Below are 7,601 nucleotides of genomic sequence, written 5' to 3' on the forward strand. Positions count from 1 at the left end.
TTTGAGGATTTTTATCATTTCATACCTTAAGTCCTTTATCCATCTTGAATCAATTTTAGTGAGTGGAGAAAGGTGCAGGTCAACTTTCAGTCTTTTACATGTGGATATCCAGTTCTTCCAGTTCTACCATTTATTGAATAGGGATTCATTCCCCCAGTGTATGTTCTTGTCTGGTTTATGGAAGATTAGGTGGCTATAAGAGGTTAGTTTCATTTCCTGGTTTTCTATTCAATTCCAAATGTCCATGTCTCTATTTCTGTGCCATGCCATTTTGACCACTATGGCTTTGTAGTACAGCCTAAAATCTGGTAGGCTGATGACCCTAACTTTGTTTTTATTGTTAAGAACTACCTTAGCAATATGAGGCTTTTTCTGGTTCCATACAAACCAAAGGATGATTTTTTTTAAGTCTTGAAAGTATAATGTTGGTATTTTAATAGTGATGGCATTGAATTGGTAGATTGCTTTGGGAAGTATAGACATTTAATTTTTTTGAGTCAGAGTCTCACTTTATCACCCTCAGTAGAGTGCCATGGTGTCACAGCTCACAGCAAACTCCAATTCCTGGGCTTAGGTGATTCTCTTGCCTCAGCCTCCTGTGTAGCTGGGACCACAGGCACCCGGAACAATCGCCAACTATTTTTTTGTTGCAGTTGGGCTGGGGCTAGTTTCAAACCCACCACCCTCAGTCTATGGGGCCAGCGCCTTACCCACTGAACCACAGGCACTGCCAAAGTATAGACATTTTAACAATGTTGATTCTTCCCTGCCATGAACATGGCAGGTTCTTCCATTTGTTAATATCCTCTGCTATTTCCTTTCTTAGGGTTTCATAATTTTCTTTATATAGGTATTTCACTTATTTTCTTAGGTATATTTTTAGGTATTTCATTTTCTTTGAAGCTATGGTGAAAGGAATTGTGTCCTTAATTAGATTAGCCTCTCATCTTGGCTGTTAATGGCATATACAAAGGCAACTGACTTGTGGACATGGAGTTTATATTGTGAGACATTACTGTATTTTTCGATGACTTTCAGGAGTCTTGTGGTTGAGTCTTTTGGGTTCTCTAGGTATAAGACCATACCATCAGCAAAGAGGCAGAGTTTGACCTCTGCTTCCTGTATTTCTTTCTCTTGCCTGATTTTATTGGCTAGAACTTCCAGCACTATGTTTAATAGTTATGGTGATAGAGGACAACCTTGTCTGGTTCCAATTCTAAGTGGAAAAGCTTTTAGTTTTACTCCATTCAGTAAAATATTAGCTGTGGGTTTGTCATAGACAGTATTGATCACTGTAAGAAGTGCACCACCTATGCCTATACTCTTCAGTGTTCTAATTAGAAAAGGATGCTGGCTTTTATCGAGTGGCTTTTTCTGCATCTATTGAGAGGATCATATGGTCTTTGCTTTTGCTTCTGTTGATATGGTGAATATCGTTTATGGACTTGAGTATGTTAAACCAGCCTTGCACCCCTAGGATGAAACCTACTTGATCATGATGTACGAGTTTTTTGATGATAAGTTGTAGTCTATTGCCTAGGATTTTGTTGAGAATTTTTGCACCTATATTTATGAGTGAAATTGGTCTGAAGTTCTCCTTTATAGTTGGCCTTTTCCTGGTTTTGGTATCAGGGTGATGTTTGCTGGATAGAACGGGTTGGGGAAGATTCCTTCCTCATCAATTTTTTGGAATAATTTCTGTAGTATGGGAATAAGCTCTTCTTTGAAGATTTGATAAAATTCTGGTGTGAAGCCATTCAGACCAGGGCATTTTTTGTTGGGAGATTTCTTATTGTGTCTTTGATCTCAGTGCTTAAAATTGGTCTGATCAGGAGATTTATTTTTTCCTGGTTAAGTCTAGGGAGGGTGTGATTCCAGATATTGATCCATTTCGTTCACATGGTCAAATTTCTGGGAATATAGTTTCTGGCAGTATCCAGAGATAATCTTTTGTATCTCAGCGGCATCTGTTCTTATTTCCCCTTTATCATTTCTGATTTAGGTTACTAGGGATTTTATTTTTCTATTCCTAGTTTGTCTGGCCAAAGGTTTGTCTACTTTATTTATTTTTCCAAAAACCCAACCCCTTGTTTCATTAATTTTCTGGATGATTCTTTTGTTTTCAATTTCATTAATCTCTGACTTAATTTTGGATATTTTTTTTTCTTCTGCTAGGTTTAGGTTTAGATTGTTCTTCTTTTTTACTTCCATAAGACGGCTTGTGAGTTTATTGATGCGCTCTCCATCTCTTTTTTGGATGTAGGCAACAAAAGCAATAAATTTTCCTCCCAGGGATGCTTTTGCTGTATCCCAGAGGTTTTGGTACCTTGTGTCTTCATTGTTGCTATGTTCAAGGAAGTTAATGATTTGCTCTTTTATTTCTTCCTATAGCGAACTCTCATTCAGCATAAGGTTTTTTAATTTCCATGCCTTTGTGTGGGGTCGAATGTTTTTGTTGGAGGTGAGTTCCACCTTTACTGCCTTGTGGTCTGAGAAGATACAAGGTAAAATTTGAATTCTTTTGATTCTGTTGAGGTTTGTTTTGTGTCCTAAGATATGAACAATTTTGGAGAATATTCTATGGGCTGATGAAAAGAATGTATGTTCTTTAGCTTTGGGATGGAGCGTCCTATATATGCCTATCAACCACAGTTGTTCTAGAGTCTCATTTAAGTCTCATCTCTTTGTTTAATTTCTATTTGCAGGGGTTCTCAACCTGTGGGTCACAACTCTTTAGGGGGACAAACGACCCTTTCATAGGGGTTGCCTAAGTCATCCTGCATATCAGATATTTACATTGATTCCTAACAGTAGCAAAATTATAGTTATGAAGTAGCAACAAAAATAATTTTATGGTTGGGGTCATCACAACATGACAATCTGTATTAAAGGGTTGTGGCATTAGGATGGTTGAGAACCACTGATTTAGAGGATCTGCCCAGCTCTGTAAGAGGAGTGTTAAAGTCCCCTATTATTTTCGTGTTATAGGACATCATATTGTTCAGACTAATTACAGTCTGTTTCAAGAATATGAAAGTATTTAACTTGGGTGCATAAATATTCAGAATTGAAATGTCTTCTTGTCCTATTTTCCCCTTGACCAATATAAAGTGACTATCTTTGTCTTTTCTCCCATTAGTTGCTTTAAATCCACATGTATCTGAAAATAAGATTGCAATCTCTCTTTTCTTCTGAATTCCATTTGCCTGAAAAATTGTCTTCCAACACTTAACTCTGACTTTTAATTAGGCTTTTCAGGCTGGGTGCGTTTCCTCAGATAGCAATGGATGGCTTGTTTTTTCTTAATCCAATCAGCCAGTCTAGACCTCTTCAGTGGGAATTCAAGCTATTAACATTTATTGAGATAACTGATAAGTGTGGTAGTGTTCTATTCATCTTATCTTGTGAAAGTCCATTGCTTAGTTTTATCTTTTGCATCATTATGTAAATTAGGTTCTGTCTGTTAATCCCTGAGTGCTTACTTTGCTATTGGTCCATTGTGATGGTCAGTGTGTACAATAGGTTGCCGTATTTCTTATAGAGGTGGTCTTATTGTGGGAAATTTCCTGAATGTTTGCATATCAGTAAAAGATTTGATTTCTCCATCAATTTTAATGCTTAGCTTAGCAGTATATAGAATTCTGGGCTGGAAATTGTTCTGTTAGATGACCATTGCCTTCTGGCTTGAAAAGTTTCATTAGAGAAGTCTGTAGTGACCCTGATGGATTTGCCCCTGTAGCTTCATTGGTGCTTACTCCTAGCAGCTCTTATAGATACCTATAACTCGGGCAGCGCCTGTGGCTCAAAGGAGTAGGGTGCTGGCCCCATATACCGGAGGTGGAGGGTTCAAACCCAGCCCCAGCCAAAAAAAACTGCAAAAAAAAAAATTGTTTATTAGATGCCTATAACTCTTATATTTGAACGCTTCATAAAGTCCCATAATTCTGTCAGTGAATATTCTGCTTTCTCTCTCTTCCTTTCTGCCTCTTTAACTATCTGAGTTATCTCAAGAGCTTTGTCCTCTACCTCCTAGATTCTTTCTTCTGAATGGTCTAATCTATTGTTGATACTTTCTATTGCATCTTTAAGTTCTCTAATTGACGGCTTCAATTCATTCAGCTCTGCTATATCCTTTCTATATTCTTCATATCGTTCATGTCTTATTTGAGTCTGTTTTTGGATTTCTTTTTGGTTATTTTCTACTTTATCAGCAATTTCCTTCATTGTATTCATCATGTGCTTTTTCTTTTTTTGCAGTTTCTGGCCGAGGTCGAGTTTGAACCTACCACCTCTGGCATATGGGGCCTGCGCCCTACTCCTTTGAGCCACTGGCACTGCCTCTCATTATCTGCTTTTAAGTTCCCCTTCTGTCATAGTTAATATTTCTTCATAGGTGAAATCCTATGCAATAGCGACCTTATGGTCCCTGGTGGGGTGTGTGTGTGAGCTCTGGACTGGTTTTTCATGTTGCCAAGGTTTTTCTGCTGATTCTTCCTCATGGGTATTTTCTTTTATCTGTTTCCTTGCCTTAATTTTCCTTTCACTTCCTCACGTGCTTTTAAGTTACCATGCGTCTGGCCTAAAGTTTCAATGAGTACTGTTGGTACAGGACCAAAAGGATGAGAGGACTGAAGAGCAAGGAGGGGAAAAAGACTGAAAAAAAAAAAAAAGAAAGAAAGAAAGAAAGAAAAAATGGCACACTGCCCATAGCACAGTAGTTATTGTCCTCATTCTGGACGTGGAATAACTCATACTGATGTAACACCTACCAGGCATGTTCCTGTAGTACCTTGACTGGAAGGTTATTGTTTTCTGGAGAAACGTAATCTGAGTATATAATTTAGACATATCTCTCCCCAGTAAAAAAAATAAGGAAATCAGGCATCTAAAGGAACCAGTGAGTCATTTCTTTTTCCCAATCCAGCATGTAAGAGGTTTAAGAATTTGTATTCCAGCTGTCCTGTTACTCCTGCTAGAGAACCAGTTGTTCCATAATAGGAGAGTGGAGTATTAAAATGAAATATGTAGCCACAGCATTTATTAGGAAGTCTTGGCCTACAGCTTTCTGTAGGGAGAGGAGAGAGTGCCAACTACACATTGGACTGGGCATTTCTACAGACCTTGGGCCAAATTGTTGCTGTCCAGAGAAGCATCATTGTCATAGACTAAGTAAAAAGCTGTGCACATCATCAGGTGGCCAGAGTTCTCTGGGATCTGCATTTTCCCACCTAGCATTACAAGGTGAGATTCTAGTGCCAGGTGTCATCCCTTAGCAAACATGTACTCACCTTGTACCACAAATTCCTAGGTTCCATGCTTATATGTTTGGGTACCTCTTTTTAGCTTTTGTCTCACCAAGTCCTCTTGCTCAGATGACCTCTCTGTCTGCCCTGATTGGTAACCAATTAGCACAGTGAAAGAGCTTCCTATTGATTCATTTTGAGAGGAGTCTGGAGTGTCTTCCTGGATACTTTTCCTCTCTGTGAAGAGGTTTATTTGCCTTTATTTGAGGAGTGGCTAACTACAAGTTTCTTAAACCCAAAAGCAGGGGAAGGCCATAGGTATATAAAAGATCACACCACTGATGCAGCAGGTGAAAACTCAAGTGTAAACACCTCTTTTGACTGAGAATGTCACAAGACAGAACGGGTAGAGAAAGAAAGGCATGGAGTGCCCATTTTGTCCCACAATGAGAAATAGTCCAACATGGCCACAGTCCACACCTATGAAAGAAAAACATATGTTGTTGATGAAATGTGGCAGAAGTTACGCATACATGTTCTGTCACCTTAACTCAGCCACAAAAAGCCAAGAGGTGTGAGAAGTGAATTAAAGACCCAGAGGAAGGAGGGAAAATGTCAGGCAGCTGAGGAAAGAGGCCGTGTTTGCTTTTTTGAGACAAAGTCTCACTATATCACCCTCAGTAGAATGTCCTGGCATCACAGCTCACAGCAACCTCAAACTCTTGGGCATAAGCCATTATCTTGCCTCAGCCTCCCAGGTACTTGGGACTACAGGCTCCCCCACAATACCCGGCTATTTTTTGTTGTAGTTGTCATTGTTGTTTTCACTGCCCTGGGCTGGGTTCGAACCCGCCACCTTTGGTGTATGTGGCCGGCACCCTAAACACTGCCCTATGGGCGCTGAGCAGAGGCCAGTGTTTTAAAAGACAAAGTTGGGTCCTTTTTTTCTTTACTTCAGTTTCAAGAGAATAACTGATGACCTTGAGTAGTGATAATAGTTTAATAATATTGATCTCAACACCCAAAACTAAGCAGATGCAGCTTCAGGAAGGCAGAAGAAAATACAGAGCTGTTTGTTTTTTCCTTAAATATAACTCTATAGTGGCAGATTGACATGGAATACTTGATATAATTTATCAGTTTCAAAAAATATGCAAGTAATCTGTATAAGATTTTTAAGAAATTCTAATATCAAAAAGAGGACTTTCAGTCGTGCCAACTTGTTCATGTGCAAAATGTTTATAAATTCATCTTTGCAAATATTACGCCTTACATGGACTACTTTCAACATACTGAAGCTCTATGTTTGCCCCCAATTTTTCTTCTTAAACCATGACTTACTTTAGGACAAATATTGTGATATTAGGTTTTGTCCTACACAAAATTATTCTCTCTCCTCTTAATGTTCCCCACCACCCCTGTTTCTTCATATTCCATTTTTTTTCACATCTCTCCCCTACATACTTGTTTCTTCTTGCTTCAATCTTTCACTTTTTAGAGAAAATTTTATTCTAGTTAAGTCATTTCTTTCTACAGGCCTGAAAAAGGAGGCCTGTAGATTTAAAGAATTTAGGTCTCTAAACTAAAGTTAAGACTTCACCGAAACAATGGAGTAGGGCAGTTGGAAAGCATGTAAGACAATTTCTAGAAGTTATCACTGTATTTGTATAGTGTGATAGCACTGGTATAAATTGTACTATGTTAATAAAAATAGGTCACTTGAGCTTACAGTCACATTACTTAAATCCATGCTCCAAACATCCTTTTGTGGCCTTGGCTGTATCTCCATATTGTGTCCTCTCAACCTCTGAGACTCGGTTTTTGTTTTTTTTTTGAGACAGACATTTCAGCTGTCGTCCTGGGTAGAGTGCACTGGCATTACAGCTCATAGCAACCTGAAACTCTTGAGATTGAGCAATTCTCTTGTCTCAGCCTCATAGTAGGTAGGACTACAGGCGCCTGCGACAACTCCCAGCTATACATACATATATTTTTTTGGTGGTAGTGGTCATAGTTGTTGGGTGGGCCCCAGCTGGATTTGAACCCACCACTTCCAGTGTATGTGGCTGGTGGCCTACCCACTTGAGCTATATATGAGCCTGAGACTCATTTTTGTAGAGCAAACATCAGTTCACTTTTTGGAATTCTTCTTGAAATGTTAGCTTGTCTTCAGGGAAATGCCCTCTGCTCATCTTCTTATGTAAGTATCTTCTTATGATACTAGGATCTCCTAGTATCATCTGCCCCGTTTCTCCTCAGCCCTATCTAACAAGAAAAACAACTTTAAGTCCTTGAGATGTGATTGACATTTGTAGAGTATTTCATTTATATGACTTGTGATTAGAAAAGCATGAGAAA

The sequence above is a fragment of the Otolemur garnettii genome, unplaced genomic scaffold, assembly GCF_000181295.1.
Source record: "Otolemur garnettii isolate 467f Iridium unplaced genomic scaffold, OtoGar3 scaffold00387, whole genome shotgun sequence".
In the NCBI taxonomy this organism is placed as follows: domain Eukaryota; kingdom Metazoa; phylum Chordata; class Mammalia; order Primates; family Galagidae; genus Otolemur; species Otolemur garnettii.